We start from the raw sequence: 24,510 nt of genomic DNA, 5'->3' as shown, positions 1-24,510 counted from the left end.
TTGCCATCACACTTTCCCAACATCAGGGTCTTTTCCAGGGAGTCTTTTCTTCTCATTAGATGGCCAAAGTACTGGAGCCTCAGCTTCAGGATCTGTCCTTCCAGTGAGCACTCAGGGTTGATTTCCTTTAGAACTGATAGGTTTGTTCTCCTTGCAGTCCAGGGGATTCTCAAGAGTCTCCTCCAGCACCACAATTCAAAGGCATCAATTCTTCGGCGGTCTGCTTTCTTTATGGTCCAGCTCTCACTTCCATACATCACGACAGGAAAAACCATAGCTTTGACTATTCGGACTTTTGTTGGCAAGGTGATGTCTCTGCTTTTCAAGATGCTGTCCAGATTTGTCATCGCTTTCCTCCCAAGAAGAAGGCGCCTTTTAATTTCAGGGCTGCTGTCTCCATCTGCAGTGAGCATGGAGCCCAGGAAGATAAAATTTGACACTGCCTCCATATCTTCCCCTTCTATTTCCCAGGAGGTGATGGGACCAGTGGCCATGATCTTAGTTTTTTTGATGTTGAGTTTCAGACCGTTTTTTGCACTCTCCTCTTTCACTCTCATTACAAGGTTCTTTAATTCCTCCTCACTTTCTGCCATCAGAGTGGTATCATCTGCATATCGGAGGTTGTTGATATTTCTTCCGGCAATCTTAATTCCGGCTTGGGTTTCTTCCAGTCCAGCCTTCCGCATGATGTATTCTGCATATAAGTTAAATAAGCTGGGGGACAATATACAGCCTTGCCGTACTCCTTTCCCAATTTTGAACCACTCAGTTGTTCCATGAACAGTTCTAACTGTTGCTTCCTGTCCCACATATAGGTTTCTCAGGAGATGGATAAGGTGGTCAGGCACTCCCATTTCTTTAAGAACTTGCCATAGTTTGCTGTGGTCCACACAGTCAAAGGCTTTCGCATAGTCAATGAAGCAGAAGTAGATATTTTTCTGGAACTCTCTGGCTTTCTCCATAATCCAGCGCAAGTTAGCAATTTGGTCTCGAGTTCCTCTGCCTCTTCGGAATCCAGCTTGTACTTCTGGGAGTTCTCGGTCCACATACTGCTGAAGCCTACCTTGTAGGATTTTGAGCATAACCTTGCTAGCGTGCGAAATGAGTGCAATTGTACGGTAGTTGGAGCATTCTTTGGCACTGCCTTTCTTTGGGATTGGGATGTAGACTGATCTTTTCCAATCCTCTGGCCACTGTTGAGTTTTCCAAACTTGCTGGCATATTGAATGTAGCACCTTAACAGCATCATCTTTCAAGATTTTAAATAGTTCAACTGGAATGCCATCACCTGAGGACATAGAGGGCTACTTTACAGGAAAGGGGATGGGGCTAGCCAGCCAACCTTCATGCAGCAATCAGCAGCAATACAACAAATATAAGGTAGACTGGACTCCTTGTTTATCCAAAATCCTGTTCTGTTCACTCAAAAGGAAGTTCAGTACTGCTTTTTAAACTTTAAGTTTGACCACTATTTCCACACCTTAATAAGAAGTATCTCCGTATCAACAGGATTACTGAGAAGAAGTCAGCATTATATGCTATTCTATCATAACCATTCACTAGGAATAGAAATAGAGGGAGCCTCCCTGAAGAATGTGAGAAATGTGAACACATTTGGGCACCTTGTCAGCTGATCCTTCTGCTTCAGAAGGTCCAACAGAAAGCTGTTCATTGTAGGAATACCACTAGATGAGTGACTATATGACTCTGACAAAGGCCTGCAAGGAGCCATTGATAACAAAAGGCATAGCAAAGACCAATATTAACAATAATCTATCCTAACACAGAGATACCTAAATGTAGCGGGCCACTCTGAAGCCTCTACCAATACAGGCGTCCAAGAGTGCTCACTACTCTTCTTCTACTGCTGCCACCAAAGTTTATTCAGTAATCAAAAAGGACAAATATTTCTTCTAAAACAAAAACTGTGTTTATTGATTTGACAAAATAAAAGGAGTGAATCACAGGTAGTAAATCAAGTTGTAAATCAAGTTTCTCATTTAATGTACCTCACACAGACTTTTCCCTCACTATCTCTCACAAATCTATCTCACTCTCTCAACCAATTTCTCTCATCTCCCAAAACTCCAAAACTATCCCAAGAATTCCCCCTTACACATCACACACACACCTTATATAATCCAGCTCCTCCCCCTTCTGCACCACCCTCCGTCCTCTCATTGGCTGATGTTCCCCTGCCCAGCTGTGACGGACAGGTGAGAGCAGAGCTGTTATGTTACACTAAACAATGCATCAGCTCTGCCAGAGACACAATTGTGATATACTTTATTTTCTGCAAATGCAGACATCGGTGATGCCCAAAATATCAGGCATGAAACTTGCAGTTCAGAGAAAGTTAGATTAGGCATCCTTCAGTCTCGAGAGACTATGGTAACATGCTCCAAATAGAGGACTTGGAACAGCATCTAGTGCGACTGAGAAGACCAGTTAGAGAGTGAGAATCCCTTCCACACTGAAGACAAATACAATCTGTCCCCTGTCCAGCTCGGTGATTTTGCTGATTTCAGGACTGCCTCTTTGCCTCGGCCTGCTGGACAACTGTCTCTTCAAAATGGGAGAGGCCATGATGCACCACCTACCTCCAGCTGAAAGTTCAGATGTCAAAGTTTCCCATCTGTTGAGGTCCATTCCTAAGGCCTTCAGATCCTGCTTGCAGATATCCTTGTATCACAGCTGCGGTCTCCCTCTGGGGCACTTTCCCTGCACTAATTCTCCATACAGGAGATCTTTTGGAACCTGACTATCAGCCATTCTCACATGCCCGAGCCAACATAGACATTGCTGTTTAAGTATTGTATACATACTAAAAATTCCAGCTCGTTCTAGGACTACTCTATTTGGAACTTTGTCCTGCCAGGTGATACAAAAAATGCGTCAGAGACAATGCATATGGAATGTGTTCAGCTTCCTCTCCTGCCATGCACAAAGATTCCAGGACTCACTGCAGTACAGGAGTGTATTCAGGGCACAGGCTCTATAGACCTGGATCTTGGTATATGCCATCAGCTTCTTATTAAGCCATACTCTCTTTGTGAGTCTAGAGAATGTGGTAGCTGCTTTGCCAATGCATTTATCCAGCTCAACATCTAGGGAGAGAGTGCCAGATATCATTGAGCCAAGGTACACAAAGTCATGAACAACCTCCAATTCTTGTGTGTAGATGGTAATAGAGGGAAGTGAGGCCATGCTCTGACCCATGATTTCTGTTTTTTTCAGGGTGATTGCTAATCCAAAGTCTTGGCAGGCCTTGCTAAAACGATTCATGAGTTGTTGGAGGTCTTCAGCAGAATGGGCAACAACACCTGCATCAGCGGCGAAGAGGAAGTCCCGCATGTATTTCAACTGGATTTTGGTCTTTGCTCTCAATCTAGAGAGATTAAAGAGCTTTCCATCTAATCTAGTCTGGAGATAGACACCTTCTGTTGCAGTTCCAAGGTGTGCTTCAGCATGACAGCAAAAAAGATTCCAAACAGGGTCAGCGTGAGGACACAGCCCTGTTTCACTCTGCTTTGGATGTCAAAGGGATCTGATGTTGAGCCATCAAAAACTATAGCGCCCTTCATTTCCTCATGAAAGGATCTGATGATGTTAAGGAGTCGAGGTGGACATCCAATCTTGGGAAGTATTTCAACTGGATTTTGGTCTTTGCTCTCAATCTAGAGAGATTAAAGAGCTTTCCATCTAATCTAGTCTGGAGATAGACACCTTCTGTTGCAGTTCCAAGGTGTGCTTCAGTATGACAGCAAAAAAGATTCCAAACAGGGTCAGCGTGAGGACACAGCCCTGTTTCACTCTGCTTTGGATGTCAAAGGGATCTGATGTTGAGCCATCAAAAACTATAGCGCCCTTCATTTCCTCATGAAAGGATCTGATGATGTTAAGGAGTCGAGGTGGACATCCAATCTTGGGAAGTATTTTAAAAAGGCTGTCCCTGCTAACCCTGCTAGCCTTTGTAGGATCTATGAAGGCCACAAAGAGTGGCTGTCATTGTTCCCTACATTTTTCCTGCAACTGTCTGAGGGAAAATACCATGTCAGTGGTGGATTTATTAGCTCGAAATCCACACTGTGATTCTGGAACGAGACAGCGGAAGAACTAAGTAAAACCTGACATCCTAATATTGTTTACTGCTGTTACAGGACAGGATGATGCAGAAATAATAACAGTGGAGCTGAGTAAGTGTATAGTATCCTCTGATTACAAATCACTTAATGCAACTTTTTTCTTTGAAACCCTACAATTTTCATAAGCAGAAAATAAAAGTTTTACTCAGAGACTTCAGCAGCCACAGCAGTGTTGTGATATGTACTTGGTAACAGAGAATCAGTGCTAAAATGGACAGAAACATTCCAGCCGACACTTATTCATAACAGCAAATGTTCCCAATTTTTCACTAGAAAGAGATGAAAACAGTTTTATAACCATCAATATTTGCTAATGGGCTTATAGACCGACAGGAGACCTGAGTCTGAATTCCCACTGAACCAGGGAAATCCACTGGGGTGTGGAACTACTAAAACTACTTCTTAAATATTTCACTTCGATCCAAAACCCTATTAATAATAATCATGTGCCATGAAGTCAATTCTGACTTATAGCAATACTCTTCAGCACACTTTTCTAGGTAGAGAATACTTCAAAGCGGTTTACCATTCCCTTCTTCCTGGGACTGTGCAGCTTGCCCAAGGCCACACAAGCTGGCTCTACTTGCAAGGGGCACAGTGGGAAATTGAACTCCCAATGTCTGGCTCCACTTGTGTCTGATGAAGTGGACTTGTCTACAAAAGCTCATACAGTACAAACAAATATAAAAGTTAAGTCTTTTAGGTGCCACCACATTTTGTCTTTTTTTTACTTTTAATTTCTATTTTGCTTTTACCTTAAATTATTGTTTCTTTCACCATTTTTCACTCCTCCTTTATCTGAATCTGGTTTTCTGTATATGGCCTGTGTACATATTGAATAGATAAGGGGATTAAATGCACCCTTGTCTGACACCTCTGCCTATAGGAAACCATTCTGTCTCTCCATATTCTGTCCTAACGGTAGCTTCTTTTCCACAATGCAAATTACACATCAGAACAATCAAGTTCTGAGGCACACTCATTTCTTTCAGAGCAACCTATAATGTTTCATCATTTGCACAGACTAATATTCTTCTAAAATTATTTGGTGCTCTCCAATAGCCAGCGGATATTTGCAATATAATAATATTATCTCATGTGCCTCTTCCTTTTCAGAATCCTGCTAGACAGAACTGTTTCAATCCACGAAGACTGAATCTGTCAAAATCCTAATAAGAATATGCAAAACAAAGACTCACAGACTAGAATGCTCAATATACACTCCAATCCCTAAGAAAGGAGATGCCAAGGAGTGCAGTAACCACAGGACAATTGCCTTACTCTCCCAAGAAAGCAAAGTGAGCAAGAAATGCCTGAAACCCAATCCTACTGAGATTGAAATATGTGCCTTTTTCCTGAAAAATAAGCAGGCATCACAAAAACTTATCTGGAAGGGTGTCCAACTAGATCATTGTTTCATCCCCAACTACTTAGGTGTTACTTTGGATTATATTGTGATCTAACAAACATTGCAAAATTACAAAGCTAAAGGTTTCTTCAAAGAAGAATATTCTTCAAAAAGCTATTGCGAATCAGTTTGGAGACACAAATACTAACACTAAGAACTACAGCCTTGGCCCTATGCTACTCCACAGGAAAATATGCCAGCCCTGAGTAATATACTTTGGCACAGGCAAAACACACAGACATAGCATCCAATGGAAGTAGAAAAATTACTGCTGGATGCCTAAAGCCAACTTATTTAAGCAGGCCTTCCCTCCAGTCAGCTAAGTCTTTTTATTTATTTATTTATTTTATTTTATTTTATTTTATTTTATTTTATTTTATTTTATTTTATTTTATTTTATTTTATTTATTTATTTATTTATTTATTTATTTATTTATTTATTTATTTATATATATCCCGCCTATCTAGTCGATTAAGACCACTCTAGGCGGCTTACAACAGAATATCTCTTCTTTTATCTCTTCTTTTCTTATTCTATCCCATCTTGGTAATCCTTTCTCAAATTAATTGACTTAATTAATATTGCAATTGTATTTTTATGATTATATATATTTATATATTGATTTATTTTTATGTTGTAAGCCGCCCCGAGTAGACATGGTCTAGAGGGGCGGGGTATAAATTTAATATATTTATTTATTTATTTATTTATTTATTTATTTATTTATTTATTTATTTATTCAATTTTTACCCCGCCCCCCTAGACAACGTCTACTCAGGGCGGCTTACAAAAATTAAAACACATTAAAACAATGTAGAACAATAACTAACATAATGCAGTTATTATAATTAATATTATCCAAGATGGCAACATTAAGAACCAGAAAAAAGGGGGAAAAGAACTTAGGTGACTGGGGGGAAGGCCTGTCTGAATAACCATGTTTTTAGTTGGTTTTTGAACACACCCAGCGAGGGTGCCAGCCGAATTTCAGTGGGAAGTGTGTTCCACAGCCGAGGGGCAACTGCCGAGAAGGCCCGGTTTCTTGTTTTCTCCTTCCGGGCCTCCCTCGGCGTCAGTCCCCTCAGCCGTCCCTGCTGGCTATGTCGGGTGACTCGGGTAGATCTGGGTGGGAGGAGGCGATCTGCCAAATATTGAGGTCCCAAACCGTTTAGGGCTTTATATGTAATCATTAATACTTTGAAGTCAATGTGGAAACGAATAGGTAACCAGTGCAGCGCAGCCAGAGTGGGGGAGATGTGCTGATATTTTCTCACCCCACTAATAAGCCTGGCTGCTGCATTCTGGACCATCTGGAGTTTCCGCATGAGCCTCAAAGGCAGCCCCATGTAGAGTGCGTTACAATGGTCTAGTCTCGAGATTACGAGCGCGTGGACTAGAGTAGTGAGGGGCCCCCGATCAAGATATGGCCGCAGCTGGGCAATCCGCCATAGATGAAAATAGGCAGAACGGACCATGGACGCCACCTGGGTTTCCATGGTTAGCGCCGGGTCCAGATGTATCCGCAAGCTGCGGACCTCACTCTTTGTGGCAAGGGTCGTCCCTCCAAAAGAAAGGGAGTCACCTATGCCGCTGACGGGAGGGCCACCCACCCTCAAGACCTCCGTCTTGTTCGGGTTCAGCCTCAATCCATCTGACTGCATCCATTCCAGTACGGTGTCCAGGCAGCGCTGGACTGGACGGCATCCACTGAAGTTGGAGTAAAAGAGATGTAGAGCTGTGTGTCATCACACACCCTCTGATGACCCCACCCAGCGGCCTCATGAAGATGTTAAACAGCATTGGGGAGATGATCGACCCCTGTGGAACCCCACAATTGAGACTCCACAGGGCCGAGACATTCTCCCCAATCTGCACTCTCTGGGGATGGTCCTCCAGGAAGGAGCGGAGCCAGGCAAGTGCCAGGCCGCCGACTCCCAGCTCGGAGAGCCTCCCCAGGAGGATACCATGGTCAACGGTATCAAAGGCAGCTGAGATGTCGAGGAGGACCAACAAGGACACATTGCCCCCGTCGGCCTCCCTCAACAGGTCATCCAGCAGTGTGACCAGTGCTGTCTCTGTACCATAGCGCGGCCTGAAGCCCAACTGAAATGGGTCTAGAGCATTGGTTTCATCTAAGAGTGCCTGAAGCTGGTCTGCCACCACCCTCTCAACCACTTTGCTGAGGAAGGACACACTGGCGACGGGCCTATAATTGCCAATTTCATCCGCCGCCAGATTGGGTTTTCCTGATGGGTCTAATGAGTGTCTCTTTGAGGGCAAGGGGTACCTTGCCCTCCTGGAGAGACCCATTAATTATTGCAGTGGCCCATTCAGTTGTTACCAGCCTGGCTGCTTTGATTAGCCAGGCCGGGCAAGGGTCGAGAGAAGAGGTGGTGGCCCGACAGCGATCAAGCGCCTTGTCTACCAGCTCTGATGTTACAGACTGAAAAGAATCGAGAATTACCGGGCAGGACGGAGCGTTGGACATCTCTACTCGATCCATTGTATTTAAAAAAGGCGAAAGGTCACGGCGGATGGCCTCCACTTTAGATTTAAAAAACGCTGCAAATTGGTCAGGTGAGATGATAGAAGGAGGCCCTTCACCCTGGCCAATTCCGGATAGATCGCGAACTATACGGAAAAGTTCCACCTGCCGGTTGGATGCTTCGCTTATCCAGTCAGCGACGTAAGCTCTTCTAGCACCCTTTACCTTATCAAGGTAACCGTTAGTTGCGATCCTGACAGCAAGGTTATTGTAAGCCGTCGGTTCCTTCCTCCAAATGCACTCTAGCCGTCTCCTTATTCGCTTCATCGCTCGTAGATCCTGGCTATACCAGGGTCCTGGCTGAGCTCTACTCCGGAGAGGCCGTTTGGGTGCGATCGTGTCAACAGCCCTAGTGGCGGCAGAGAACCAACCTTCAACAAGGACTTCAACAGGAGCACCAGACAGTGCCGCTGGAATCCCTCTCATGGTATCCTGGAATCTCATGGGATCCAGTAACCTTCGAGGGCGGACCATCAAAATAGGTCCCTGCTCCCTGCGGGGGGGAAGCGCCATTGTGAGGTTACATTTTATCAGGTAATGGTCTGACCATGACAAGGGGACTGACACAAGGTCAGTCACCATCAGACCACGCTCGCTACACTTGGTAGAAAAGACCAGATCAAGCATATGGCCACCCATGTGTGTGGGGCCGTTGACATGTTGGGACAAGTTCAAGAAAGCCATGGTTTCCAAGAACTCAAGAGCTGGCCCGGATACCTCCGCCTCCGCATGGATGTTGAAGTCACCCAGGACCAAAAGTCTTGGGGACTCCAACAGTGCCGCGGAGACGAAGTCCGCCAGCTCCGGTAGGGAGGTGGCTGGGTTGCTGGGAGCGTGGTAACCCAGCAAGATCCCAATACCATCCCTGGCCCCAATCCACACATGGAGAGCCTAAATAAATAAATAAATAAAACCCATGTTGATAAAATCAATTACCTAGCAAGCAGTGCACCCAGTGACATGTGAAAATTGGTAACAGCTAATAGCAAAAGACTCAAAGCCTCTACATCGAATGTGCATCCATTGTTCAGCTACCATCTTGCTCCCTGCAGATTAAAATCAAGGAAAAGTATTTGCTTGTTTTTTTTCAGAATATATGAGAATCTTGAAGAGACTGCAGAGAATGCCAAGACTAAAATATGGAAAGAAAAACTACCTACCTTTATGGATCCAAACTCAGGAAAGTCTATCCCCTGGTCACAGAACAACTAATTTTTTCTCTCATTGACATAGTTCTTTGTGAGTGTGGAGAACAAGCAACTTCACACCTATGCCAGTGTACTCTATGCCCCTCAACATGTACTACGGAAGATTTGATACTAGCTGCTCCTATATTCTTGATGTTGCCTGATACTGGACACAAATTATCTTATATATTTATTATAAGATAAACTCGTCCGCCTAGAGTGGACGAGTCGCCCAGATAGGCGGGGTATAAATCAAATTGATGATGATGATGATGATGATGATGATGATGATGATGATGATGATGATGATAATGATGATGATTTTTCTGTAGCACTGAAAGAAAGAAAGAAAGAAAGAAAGAAAGAAAGAAAGAAAGAAAGAAAGAAAGAAAGAAAGAAAGACAGACAGACAGACAGACAGACAGACAGACAGACAGACAGACAGACAGACAACTGTTCCTGATGATCAGGAAGGTACATATGGTAAGAAATTATTCATTTCCATCTTCTTGTAAATGGAAATAGCCTAAATAAAAAATTCCAGTTACATCATACATTTTTTCATGTTTAGCCTGCAAAATTTGCAATCTGCCACACTGAAACCAATTCAGGCACCCCTTTGGTGGAGGGCAGATCAGGGCATATTGTTAATCTACTATGCTATTCCCTTGAAAATAAAAACAGTTCTTTATTGTATCCTATGTGTCTATTTCTTTTGCAAGCATTTTTTTCCTAGAAAAACAAGAGTTTCTTTTTTTAAAGTAGAATTAATAGTAATTAATTAGATTTCTAAGTTTTGCACGACATTATATAACATTAAAAAAAACTATGTTTCAAGCTCTGAACTGAGGCAACTGAGAACATTTAACCATTAACTTGTAATATCTTCAAATATTTGACAGTTGTATTGTGTTGCAGCTAGGAGGGTTGAAAGCTGGCCATTCAAAGACCAATCTTGCCAAGATCTCATCAGCAAATATTATAGTTAGTTTCAAAACTGAACAGCTCCCGAAGGGGACTTTGAGTGAATTGGCGTATGAACTCAGTGTCATACATCACCCATGGAAACAAGCCAGAATTTCCACCCCTTTCGTCAAAGATGTATAGACTATCAAAGATGAGTATTCCTAGATGTCTATCATAATGCGTATGCAGCCTTGCCTCATAATACTTTTCCTGTTAGCACTATAAATCAAACTTACTTAAAAGCTTGTCTTTCTTATTCCTTCTGGTAAAATGCAACAGACAATGGAATTCTGGAGAAAATCAGAAAATGACTTGCAGTTTGTTATTCTGTGTAGGTAACCCTTCCAATCAGGTTTAAATGTTTATAAGCTTCCACAAGACACACATTGTTCTGTATATAATTTGTTCTGTAGAATTGTTTTTAAAGAAGTATGACACATCTGTTGTGTCAGTTTTTATGGTGTGTGTGTGTGTGTGTGTGTGTGTGTGTGTAGATATAGATATATTCTTCTTTCCCACAGTTCTTCTGAAGGATATTTAGATTAAACAATTACTTAAGTTAAATTCCGAAATATTACGCAGACTCTATAATTTTTCTATAATCATGCATGTATCCAGGAACACAAGCAAAACCTCAATAGTGAGCTGAGTGGCAATTTGCCATCAAGACCTATACTATTTCCCTCCTATACGAATACCCTTGCACAGGTGGACATAACAAGGATCCAACCCCCTGGAGCCAGACTGTCCGCTGACCTTCCGCTGTTGCCACAGGCTCTGCGCTCTCTATCGCTCCAGAGCTCATGGTCTGCAAGCCACTCCTGGCAGGAGGCAGAGTCTTGCTGCCAGGTCAAACAGTGCTTGCAGACCACGAGCTCCAGAGTGATAGGGAGCGCTCAAAGAGCAGAACAAAGAATCTGCTTTGACACCTACCACCATTACACTACTGACACTCAGCTCTATCTTCACTTGTCATCTGAGTCAGGTGAAACTGTCAGGTGCTGACTCAGGGCTTGAATTTGATAATTAGTAGTGGTATTGTTTTGACTTATATACCACTCCATAGTACTAAAACACCCACTAGGTGGTATACAAGATAATTATGCAAGGGATGCTTTGCCTTCCAGTAAGTTCGGTACTCATTTTACTGACCTTGGAAGGATGGAAGACTGAGTCAACCTTGAGCCTGCATCCATCAGGATTGAATTCAAATCTTGAGGAAATGTTTTACTGCAGTTTAACCACTGAGTTGTGGGGCTCACTAAACAATGTGCTAAACAAGGAGGTTCAACCCTGATATTTTTTTTTCCCTTTACCCTTTTCCCCATATAGACATTGTTTGCTATTATCCTCAGTTTTCAGTATCCACAGGATGGGAGAGCTTGGAACCAATCACCAGCGGATACGCAGGTCCTAGTGTACAATGCACTTTTTAAACAGGCCAACTGGGGTGATAAAAAGGCAGGAAGGTCTCAAAAGAAATGATCGACAAACACTAACAATGAATACTAATGATATAGTATAGTGACAAAGATAAGAGTCAAAGTATGAAAAGGCTCTAGAAACATGCTGTGACAAAGTTTCTTGATGGTAGCTAACAGGAACTGAGAGATCACCCCTAGTCGCAGGGACATGCGCAGTGGAGGATGGCTGTCCTAACAGTCTTTTTGCTTTGAGCTCTAGAATGATCCTGTCACAGAAACCCCCAGATGTGAGATTCACAGATACCACAACAAAGAAATGTGGCCTACAAATGACTGACAAACAAACAAATTCTGGCTTTCATGCATAGACAGGAACGTAAAAGTGATTTATCATTATTGTTTTCTTTGACCAGCAGTAGTAGAAACACTTCTCCAATTTTCTGCCTGAGGTGCCAAAAATAATTTGACTAGACTTGCACCATGATTCTGAAGAGCGGAAGGAAGCCATTTACTGCTGCTTCACAAGAAACAAAATATGTTGGGCTTGGAGCAGACTCTTATCACTAGTATGACAAGTGATGAGTAGCACACTTTATGATGTTGTGTTGGCAATCCTATCCTCTTCTGTCACTGTGATGAAGACACACAAAGTAAGATACTGTGCTGCCTCCCTTGACGATGTTAATTCGTTCCAGCGAAATCGCTGTAGAGCGATAACATCATCAAACGAAATAAAAAAGCCCATTGAAACACATTAAAACACGGTTAATGCATTCCAATGGGCTGAAAACTCACTGTCCAGTGAAGCTCCATGGGGCAGCCATTTTCCATGCCTGTGCAGCGAGGAATCCGTCCCTAAGCACAGCGGGGGGCCATTTTCTTCAGCCAGCGGTCATTTTGAAACCCGACGATCAGCTGTTTTTGATCGTCGTGAAGCAAAAATCGGTTCCCGAAGCAGGGAACCGATCATCGCTAAGCGGAAAAACTCCATTCAAACCATCATTTTGCGATCGCAAAAGCGATTGCAAAAACCTACCGTCAAGCGGATTTGTCGTTAAACAGGGTAATTCTAAAGCGGGGCACAACTGCATATGGTTATATGGAAAGAAGTCTTTTAAGTATAACTGATCAGCACCAGCAACAAGAGAACACAGCTGAAACTATCAGAGCTTTTATTAAACAGCATCCATTGTGGAATAGGTTTTGACATCACCACAGAAGAATCTGTTGCCTGTAAACACTGTGCAACAGATGGAAAAGTAGCAGGTTGCAGTCTTCCACCACCACCACCAAGTAACCTTGATGATGGTCAAAGCTCCACCTGTTAGATTCTGATCTTTCCCCTCGTATATCTTCTCTTCCTGGAATTGGCTTATAGCAAACATAGCATGAAGTGGAGAACATTTTTGGTTCTCCACACACTGGATGGCTACATGGTTGCCTGTGGAGAAACAAAGAGATAGTAGTGAATAATGTTTGGTAGCTATAATTTCTAGCAGAGATATAATTAATTACTAAGAGCTCACTGGCGGTGGTGAGTATGTGAAAGAGGGTACTGTCACCAAGAGAAGTGTTCTGGCACTGCATATGCCTGAGCCTAGACACTTCAGTACCCCCACCAAGAGTTCCTTCGATGTTATTCTTTAATGGCAGCATGAGAGAAAATTAAAAGGGAATACTTACTCATGTCTTTGGGAGTTTTACACTGACATTCAGTCTGTAATATTTGGTTAATGCAATCCTGAAAGAAAGAATATGGGTAAAAAGTATGAGGGCAACAGGGGCAATAATAGGATGCAGCATTTGATGTTCAGCAAACCAAACAGATAATTGTGCTTTTTCTCTAAGTGCCTTCCTCAGTACATATAAAACTGTATACCAGTGAAAAACAAAGTGCAATTCTCCAGATGTTGCTGGACTGCAATTCTCAGTATTTCTCATGACTTGCTTTTCTGGCACCTGTACTCTACCAACATTTTACCACTCCTACTGTACATAAATAGCACATTATCTTTTATCTTCTCTGTGGACAAATATTCTACTCTGTTTAGGATAGGAGACTTGTAAAGTCAGCTACCTCAAGGGGAGCTAAGAGGGATTCTCTCGTCATGGGTGCCTTGATATTCTACATCTACTGGGATGCACAGGGGACAATCAGTACTAAAGGGTGCTCATTATTACTTCTCTGAGGCATAGATCCCTTCCAAGGTAGCCAACATACTCCCTGCTCCCACACATCATGCTTACCTGTTCTGAAATGCCTTTGTCTTGCAGCAGATAATTTGTGATTCCTGCTGGATATGTGTATTTGCAGCACAAGAGTATACTTCAAGTAGAGTAGTGCCTGTAATAGTTCTCATAAGAACAAGTATTATCTGTCTGCCACTCTTCTATTTTTAAATTTTATTTGTTTATTATATGTGTAAAGGATTTCTGCGTAAAGGATTCTCATTTCACTGAAGTCTGAAGTTCATAATCACTCTGAGGGCAGAATAATGTAGACCTACGACACAAATCTTTGTGTATGACATGATTTCTTTCAGGGGTTTACATTTACATATCATGTTGACATTACGCTATTGAAATACACTACATCACTGTACCTTGGAGCTACCTTATTGTATACTTCAGCAGCAATTATATATCCCTGGAATAGTATTATTGTAAAGAACTTCAGCAACTATCTGCTTCATTCAAGTAGCTCCAGACAAATATACTCCTCTGATTATTCTATCTCTCTGCAAGTTACCACTAATAACAATTTACATTACATTTCATCATCATTTACCATACAGCCACACTCACTGATATATTTCTAACTGCCCTCAGGGTCCAACCAAACCTCTCCATCCCTGGTGCTGAAGGAAACTTCCTTACTGCGTTGCATGGTTCTGGGACGAGGAATGTAGGAAGTGGCAATAGGAACATAGACATTTACCCTGACAAGAAGCCATTTTCAAAAGTTTGTACAACCATATACATTTTCTATATATTTTTTTTCATTAGTTGGAAGCCTGTTGGAAACCACACATCCATTGTTCCACTGCAGCTTTAAAACCATAATTGCATGGAAATCTACCAACATCTTCCAACTTTACTTCAAAAGAACCTTGGAGGCACCCATGTTAGCATGAAAGTACCAACTACAGAAAGTGCTAACTACCTCATTAAAGAACATCAAAGGACTAACATGATTCATCAAAGATACAGAAGCAGGAACATATCATGTAGTGGAACATACTTCTGAGCAGCAACAAGCTTGCAAAATGAGCACATGTTGGCATGCACATTAATTCAGTTATTCTGTTGTCCTTACAAAAATCAGTACAAAGATTTTCTTTTTTAAAAAAAACAAAGCTATCCAACTATGAATGGCCACCTCTTATGGTTGTCTGCAAATGTTTTGTACAAAATATAAAATTACAATTTTCTCTAAAATGAAAGTTAGTCACAGTTTAGTGGTAAATCCCATACTGTTCTTCTCATGTGCTGTCGAGTCACCTCTGATTTATGGTGATCTTATGAATTTCTCACCTCCAAAAGGTCCTATAATTACCAGCCCTGCTCAGCTCCTGCAAACTCAAAGTTGCCTTAATTCTCCTGCAAACTCAAAGTTGCCAAGTTTTATTTGGCCACAATTGTCAGTTATCCAGTTGTCTTCCAATTTTCCCCAAATAGACAGGTTACTTAGCTGTAACCATGGTTCTTCAAGTGGACCTCTGTGAATTCACACAAGTGGGTAAGAAAGCGCTTGCGCTGAACCTCCCAGAAATCTTCTAGAGCTTTTGAATAAAGTAACAAAGTTAGAATTGCCCCAATGCACATGCTCCACCTGCCTCAGCCCTCAGTTCCATATTTATCCACCATCTTAGCCTGAGCTTAGCCAAGACTTATCAGTGACGGACAGTGGGAGGCTGGGCGGGATGTGTGAATTCACAGAGGCCCACTTGAAGAACCATGGTTACAGGTAAGTAACCTGTCTTTCTTCATTGTGGCCTCTGTGAATGCACACAAGTGGGTGACTAGCAAGCTCACTTACCAGTAGGAGGGCCGTCACTGTAAGATGGATGTGAGCACAGCTCTCCCAAAACTTGGCTCCTTCTTAGCCCTCAGGTCCAACCAGTAGTGAGAGATAAATGGTGAGACATTGGACCAGGTAGCCGCTCTGCAGATGTCCAGAACATCAACACCTCGCAAGACTGTTGTTATGGTGGAGTCAAAGATATTGCTTTGATTTCTTTGCAGGTGATTTATAGGATTGATGGCATTGTGAAGATTGCCTAAAGGTGGATGCTGAGGACGAAGGCTGAGAAGACTTTGGCTGGTGCTGGTTCTTGAAGGAACGGTAAGTTTGTGAGGAATATTGCTGGTAATGTTGCTGTGGAAGTTGCTTACGCCACTGGAATTTGTTGTACTTAGGCTGTTGAATGGAATAAGCCGTGGCAGTCTTTTTTCACCGTGTGAAGATCTTCCAGGTTAGAATCTGTTTTTTCATTAAAAAGACCAGTTGCATCAAAAGGTAGGTTCTCAATTCTGGTTTTAACATCTTCAACTATGTTAGCGGCGCGTAACCAAGCGTGCCATCTCAAAGTAATTGCGGATGAGAGAACTTCTGCAGTGGCATCCGCTATGTGACGTGATGCTAGGCATTGGTGTTTCGAGACTGTTAGTGCCTCTGCATGAGCATTAAGGAAGATTTGTCTGTTTTCTTCTGGTGCCACTTGAAATGCTGGCAAAACTCTAGACCACAATTGTCTTTGGTATGCTCCCATGGCAGTTAAATAATTCACCACGAAAAGTACGAAGATAGTGAGGGAGTATATCTTTCTACCCAAAACTTCAAGTTTCCTACCCTCCCTGTTAGTAGGAGTAACATGAGACTTTCCAGATGAGCGTGATGATGTAGACTCTACCAGTAGTGAGTTAGAAAGGGGATGTTTTAAAGAAAATTGGTATTTTCTCCATGGATCTGATATAGATTTTCCGTGCGCCTGGCTACAGGTGTTGAAGCACTCTGTGTCCACAGAGTGCTGTCCTCTGAAGATGCCGGCCACAGAGACTGGTGAAGAGTTAGAAAGAACAACCTTCAGAACACGGCCAAAAAGCCCGAAAAACCCACAACAACCAAATAAATAAATAAATAAATAAATAAATAAATAAATAAATAAACAAACAAACAAACAAACAAACAAACAAACAAACAAATAAATAAATAAATAAATGTCTCCGAAAATCAGGTCTTCAGTTGGCAGTGGTGGTGACTCTGTGTGCATTTTAAGGGTCTTCGCCATCCGGGATACCATTTGTATGTATGATGAAAAATCTTCTGATGGTGATCACCTGCATCCGATTGCATGAACTCTTCACCAATAGGTGTCTGTCTGGAGGCATCTGATAATACACCTTCCTCTTGGTCTGAGACACCTGAGGAGTTCACATCCTCTCTGTCAGAAGTAGAAGGCATTTGAGGTCTGTTAGAGGACTGTCTAGTGTTTGAATTTTCAACTGGTCATGTTTCACCATTGGGTCTGGAAGTCTTCGACATTGAGCGTTGAGTAGGGGCATGCAAAGAAGTATTCTTAGATCTAACATGCTTAAAAGAACACTGATCCTCGACGTCGACCCAATGTCGACGTCAACGTCATGGGGGGGATAGAGAAGAAGAAGACTCAAATGAAGCATGTACATATTTGGTCTTCTTCTTTTTCCTATGGTAGTCTCTTAATGTCAAGGAGGAATCCGAGTCAGAGGAGTCACGTTGACAGCAAGATTTTTTGTGATCGACGTCAGAGTTGTCATAGTATCATGATTTATGTCGATGTCGAGAGGACCTTGGTAGGTCAACCACCTCTTTTTGAGAGGATTGACGTCGAACAGGTGAGATGTGTTTTCTCTTGGTGGTCCTCTTACGGGGTGGAGACATTGGCCCCAATGAGATCGACCCCGATGGCGGAGTTGGGGATTGCCCACCTGGAATAGGGCTAACATGGGCAACTGCCGAGCTAGACAGAACTTCAACTAGCTAGCTGGCTAGCAGTCAGAGACCGATTCTCCTTCTCCGGACAGGTTTCTGGCTGTCGAGGTGGGAGAGAAACTGGAGCTTCCAATAAAGACTCTGGGTCTCTCAATGAATCCTCCAAGATAGGCGAAGGGACTGACGCCAAGACTGGAGGGAGGGTGACTGTAAGATCCTAGTTTTGTCCTTGTCTTTTGATGAAACTTTTTTCTGTTTCAGGTCTTTAACAGTCTTCAACGTCGGAGTAAGTGTTTTCTTTCCAGCAGGTTTTTTATTAGGTTTCTCAAGAAGCTTCAAAGTTGAAGCTGGTGGAGTAGAAGTAAACCGGACTTCTGATCTTGGGGTAGATGATGGTGTCCCCCCCCCCCGTCCTAATTTCTGAGGGTGTGGAAGCTGAAAGTGTTTTGTCCCACAGAAAAAGTTGCAGTCATTGTTGCCAAGCCTTTAACTCTGCTTTGGTGAATTTCTTACAGTGCTTGCATGATTGGGGCTGGTGGGATTCGCCCAAGCAAAAAAGGCAAAGATCATGCCTGTCCGAAAAAGGCAATTTATGGGAACAGGCAGAGCAACAACTAAAAGGACCAGAGCGGGGACATAAAGGTGAGGCGAAAAGTAGAAACCCACTATCTGTAGTGTCCATTTGTAGAGGCTGTTAGAGAAATAAAGCCACAGAATTGACGAAAGAGGCGGGAAAGCTAACCGTGTCCAAAAACGACGTATCCAGGGAAATTTCCGAAGAATAGTCAGGCAGTCCAAGTTCAGGGGCACAGAAAATAAGAATAATCGAAGAAACAATTGAAGTCAAGTCCAAAGAATCAGTAATATAGTGATCAAAACGGAGCTCTAGGAAGACAGGTTCCAAGCCAAAGGCGGTAAAAATGGAACTGAGGGCTGAGGCGGGCGGGGCATGTGCATTGGGGCAATTCTAACTTTGTTACTTTATTCAAAAGCTCTAGAAGATTCCGGGAGGTTCAGCACAGGCGCTTTCTAACCCACTTGTGTGCATTCACAGAGGCCACGATGAAGAATACTGTCTTTTCTTCTCATGGTGGACCAACATTATGGTAGCCTCATTTGAGTTATTTTTGCTTTTTCGGAAAGTTCATGCTTGAGTTGATCTAGCACCCATTTGTTTGTCATTCTGGTGATACATAGTATCCACAAGGCTTTCTTCTAAAATGATATTTCAAATGATTTTCCTGCTGGCCTTCTCCACTATTCAGCTTTCACATAATTACATACAGTAGTGGGAATACCATATCCCATGACCTTCAGTGACACATCCTTACATTTTTGACAATCTCTTCTCATTACTTCATAGCTGCCTTTTCAAATCACAGTCTTCTAATTTCTTCACTACAATTTCTATTTCAATTGATGACTGAACCAAGGTACACAATATCATTAACAACTTCAATTTCTTCAGCATAAACATGAAAGTTACATAATTCTTCTATAGTCGCTATTTCTGTCTTGTTAATATTCAACTGCAATCCTGCTTCTGCATTTTCTTCTTTTTCCTTCATCAAGTTACTACAGCTTTCTGCCAGTAATATAGTGTTGTGCATCTTAAATTATTGATGTTTCTTCCACCAATTTTCATTCTGCCTTCATCTAAATCTAATCAAGCCTTCTATGTGATATGTTCTGTATACAGATTGAACAGAGATAAATTACAATCACAACCTTTGTTCATGGGAAACCATTCTGTTTCTTCATGTACTATTCTACCTTTATCTTTTTGTACAGGCTATTCATTAGAAGAAACAAATGTTTGAAGAAACAGATGTCATTTCTTTTAGAACTATCAATAGGTTTTCATGATCCACATAGTAAAAGGTTTTTGCCGTAATCTATAAAGCACACATTGACCTTCTTTTTAAATTCTTTGGTACACCCAGTAACCAAGATACATTTGCAATATAATATTTGGTGCCTCTTTCTTTTCAGAACACAGTTTGAATATATATGGTAAAGGTCTTTGTTGTTAACACCTTGAACTTCACTTGCTTTTGCAGGAAATTAATGCAATGCTCTACAGTTATTGCTATCCCATATCAGTTCATATACTAATCTCACTAACTAAAGGAAAGCAAACCAAATGAAATTTTTAAAAAATTTGTTGGTGAGAAGTAACAAGTTCTGTTGACTTCAATGGGTCTATTGTAGTTGGGACTAACATTGGATTAGAACTGGCTATCGTTTTCCAAGAATGCAGTGCACTTAATTTCTTTAAAGGACAAGAGAGAAAAAGAAAAATTGAGGCTCAGGTCTGTGAGGTTCCATCATAGGAACTTTTCTCCTAATAAATTCTCTATTTCCAAGCAAATAATCTGTATTTACTCACCGAGAGTCATATTCTGAACCTGCTCTGGGCTCTTTTAATTATTTGTAATATATGCTAGTCCTAATCTTCTTTGCCATTAAAAACAGATGACCGATAAGTCTTGGCATAAATTAAGCCCTGCATGCACTGTTCCTGCAGCGTGAAATAGCTTTTGCTTAAATATGCAACATTCTTTATATATCCATCATACCTCTCCAGAGTCCACCCACAATAAAGGATATTCCTCATCATTTTCCTTTTGGAAGAGATCCTGTTTTCTATTTCTCAATTCCATTAACTTTTCAGAACTTAACATACAGCATTTTGCCAAATGCAGCTTATTATGCATTGTGAACAAAGCCCACTGTGCACCAGATAGTGATCTGCTTAAGGCTCACACTGCTTGACCTTTCAACTATATTGTCCCTGTGTAAAATCATACATTTACCAAGCCTAGTGTTTTACCAAACGTATATGGGTTACAATTATCTCTGTAGTGACAAATGATGAATGTTTATGACATCATACCACTATAAATTTGGAGGACACCCAACCCACAAAATCTGCACATTACCAGCTGTGACAGCTCCATTCATACCGAACTTCAGGAAGTAAATATAACTCTGCCAATAAGAGAAACAAGCAGCAGTAGAAACCTTCCAAATGCAGAGAAGATACTAAATACTACCACACCTGCCTGTGTTGGAGCCATAAGAACTACCTCAGAATGAAACCGAGAAGCACAGGAGAGATCAGCAGGCTATAAGCCTTATAGCTATTCAATGTACTTTGCACTATAGGAAGAATAATTTGCCAGTCGTTTGTATGCACACATGATTTTAGAAAAGTCTGGCATATTTGTCACATAGTTATGTACTACTGTTAAATAATATTAACTGAATAATGATTGGTATTGCCCATTACGTAGACAGAGAGTTACAGTGTTGTAAGTTTAGAAGTAATAAAATACTGGAATTATCGTTACATGGATGACATACTACTTAAACCTTGTATTGATATGTGTTCAGTCGTTTAGTCGTGTCCGACTCTTTGTGACCCCATGGACCAGAGCACGCCAGGCCCTCCTATCTTCCACCGCCTCCCGGAGTTGTGTCAAATTCATGTTGGTTGCTTCAATGACACTGTCCAACCATCTCATCCTCGGTCGTCCCCTTCTCCTCTTGCCTTCACACTTTCCCAACATCAAAGTCTTTTCCAAGGAGTCTTCTCTTCTCATGAGATGGCCAAAGTACTGGAGCCACAGCTTCAGGATCTGTCCTTCCAATGAGCACTCGGGGTTGATTTCCTTTAGAATTGATGGGTTTGTTCTCTCCTCCAGCACCACAATTCAAAGGCATCAATTCTTCTTTGGTCAGCTTTCTTTATGGTCCAGCCCTCACTTCCATACAACACTACAGGAAAAACCATAGCTTTGACTATTCGGACTTTTGTTGGCAAGGTGATGTCTCTGCTTTTTAAGATGCTGTCAAGGTTTGTCATTGCTTTCCTCCCAAGAAGCAGGCGTCTTTTAATTTCGGGGCTGCTGTCTCCATCTGCAGTGATCATGGAGCCCAAGAAAGTAAAATCTGTCACTGCCTCCATATCTTCCCCTTCTATTTCCCAGGAGGTGATGGGACCAGTGGCCATGATCTTAGTTTTTTTGATGTTGAGTTTCAGACCGTTTTTTGCACTCTCCTCTTTCACCCTCATTAAGAGGTTCTTTAATTCCTCCTCACTTTCCGCCATCAGAGTGGTATCATCTGCATATCGGACGTTGTTGATATTTCTTCCTGCAATCTTAATTCCAGCTTGGGATTCCTCCAGTCCAGCCTTCCGCATGATGTATTCTGCATATAAGTTAAATAAGCTGGGGGACAATATACAGCCTTGTCGTACTCCTTTCCCAATTTTGAACCAATCCGTTGTTCCATATCCAGTTCTAACTGTTGCTTCCTGTCCCACATATAGGTTTCTCAGGAGATGGATAAGGTGGTCAGGCACGCCCATTTCTTTTAGGACTTGCCATAGTTTGCTGTGGTCCACACAGTCAAAGGCTTTTGCATAGTCAATGAAGCAGAAGTAGATGTTTTTCTGGAACTCTCTGGCTTTCTCCATAATCCAGCACATGTTGGCAATTTGGTCTCGAGTTCCTCTGCCCCTTCGGAATCCCGCTTGTACTTCTGGGAGTTCTCGGTCCACATACTGCTGAAGCCTACCTTGTAGGATTTTGAGCATAACCTTGCTGGCGTGTGAGATGAGTGCAACTGTCCGGTAGTTGGAGCATTCTTTGGCACTGCCCTTCTTTGGTATTGGGATGTAGACTGATCTTTTCCAGTCCTCTGGCCACTGTTGAGTTTTCCAAACTTGTTGGCATATTGAATGTAGCACCTTAACAGCATCATCATTTAAGATTTTAAATAGTTCAACTGGAATGCCATCACCTCCACTAGCCTTGTTGTTAGCCAGGCTTTATAAGGCCCACTTGACCTCACTCTCCAGGATGTCTGGCTCTAGGTCAGCAACTATATTGTCTGGGTTGTCCGGGATATCCAAAACTTTCTGATATAATTCCTCTGTGTATTCTTGCCACCTCTTCTTGATGTCTTCTGCTTCCGTGAGATCCCTTCCATTTTTGTCTTTTATCATGTCCATCTTTCCACAAAATTTTCCTCTAATATCTCCAATTTTCCTGAACAGACCTCTGGTTTTTCCTTTTCTGTTATTTTCCTCTATTTCTTTGCACTGTTCATTTAAGAAGGCCCTCTTGTCTCTCCTTGCTATTCTTTGGAAGTCTGCATTCAATTTTCTGTAACTTTCCCTATCTCCCCTGCATTTTGTTTCCCTTCTCTTTTCTGCTATTTGTAAGGCCTCGTTGGACAGTCACTTTGCTTTCTTGCATTTCCTTTTCTTTGGGATGGTTTTTGTTGCTGCCTCCTGTACAATGTTACGAGCCTCTACCCAAAGTTCTTCAGGCACTCTGTCCACCAAATCTAGTTCCTTAAATCTGTTCTTCACTTCTACTGTGTATTCGTAAGGGATTTGGTTTAGATTATACCTGAGTGGCCCAGTGGTTTTTCCTACTCTCTTCAGTTTAAGCTTGAATTTTGCTATGAGAAGCTGATGATCAGAGCCACAATCAGCTCCAGGTCTTGTTTTTGCTGACTGTATAGAGCTTCTCCATCTTTGGCTGCAGAGAATATAGTCAATCTGATATCGATGTTGCCCATCTGGTGATTTCCATGTGTAGAGTCGCCTCTTGTGTTGTTGGAAAAGGGTGTTTGTGATGACCAGCTTGTTCTCTTGACAAAACTCTATTAGCCTTTGCCCTGCTTCGTTTTGAACTCCAAGGCCAAACTTCCCTGTTGTTCCTTTTATCTCTTGACTCCCTACTTTAGCATTCCAGTCCCCCAGAATGAGAAGAACATCCTTCTTCGGTGTCAGTTCTAGAAGGTGTTGTAAATCTTCATAAAATTGTTCAATTTCAGTCTCCTCAGCAATGGAGGTTGGTGCATAAACTTGGATTACTGTGATGTTGAAAGGTCTGCCTTGGATACGTATTGACATCATTCTATCATTTTTGAGATTATATCCCATTATGGCTTTTCCCACTCTTTTGTTGACTATGAGGGCTACTCCATTCCTTCTACGGGATTCTTGCCCACAATAGTAGACATGATAATCATCTGAGTTGAAATCACCCATTCCCATCCATTTTAGTTCACTGATGCCCAGAATGTCGATGTTTATTCTTGCCATCTCCTGTTTGACCACCTCCAGCTTCCCAAGGTTCATAGATCTTACATTCCAGGTTCCTATGCAGTATTTTTCTTTCCAGCATCGGACTTTCCTTTCACTTCCAGGCATGTCCACAGCTGAGCGTCCTTTCGGCTTTGGCCCATCCACTTCATCAGCTCTGGAGCTACTTGTACTTGTCCTCCACTCTTCCTTAGTAGCATGTTGGACGCCTTTTGACCTGAGGGTCCCATCTTCCAGCATCATATCTTTTAGCCTTTTGTTTCTGATCATGGGGCATTCTTGGCAAAGATACTGGAGTGGAATTGCCGGTTCCTACCCCAGGTGGATTGCGTTTAGTCAGAACTCTCCACTATGACCTGTCCGTCTTGGGTGGCCCTGCACGGCATAGCCCATAGCTTCTCTGAGTTACTCAAGCCCCCTCGCCACGACAAGGCAGCAATCCATGAAGGGGTGTATTGATATGCATTCTTCTATATTGCTGTTTTTCGTTGTAAGCTACCTTAAGCATGTTACATATAAAGCTAAATATAATTTAAATTTTATTATGCTTGATGCCGAACAGCCCTACAACAGGGAAGTGAAAAATGCTTACATGTTTGGAATAATATGCCAAGAAAATGTGAGGCACTTAGCAAAGCAAAGCTAATAATGTTTAAGATTCATTCTAATACGATACAAAAATAGACAAAAATAGTAATTTTTGGATTGCAACTCCCACAACAACCTTGTCAACATG

General features: G+C 42.1%; 1 protein-coding gene and 1 long non-coding RNA gene across 30 annotated transcripts in view; both read right to left on the bottom strand.

Annotated features, from left to right (window-relative positions):
- ERC2 (ELKS/RAB6-interacting/CAST family member 2) overlaps positions 1-24,510 on the bottom strand; it is an 817,272-nt gene that overhangs the window by 593,150 nt on the left and 199,612 nt on the right. The window lies entirely within an intron of this gene.
- On the bottom strand, positions 12,835-14,013 carry LOC140704376 (uncharacterized). The gene is made up of 3 exons (XR_013541688.1): positions 13,924-14,013; positions 13,360-13,417; positions 12,835-13,117 (listed from the first exon to the last, which is right to left on the bottom strand). It is a non-coding gene; the product is annotated as an uncharacterized LOC140704376 (long non-coding RNA).

This window comes from Pogona vitticeps, chromosome 2 (genome assembly GCF_051106095.1).
Source record: "Pogona vitticeps strain Pit_001003342236 chromosome 2, PviZW2.1, whole genome shotgun sequence".
Taxonomy (NCBI): Eukaryota; Metazoa; Chordata; class Lepidosauria; order Squamata; family Agamidae; genus Pogona; species Pogona vitticeps.
This window is presented reverse-complemented; position numbering and strand designations above follow the sequence as displayed.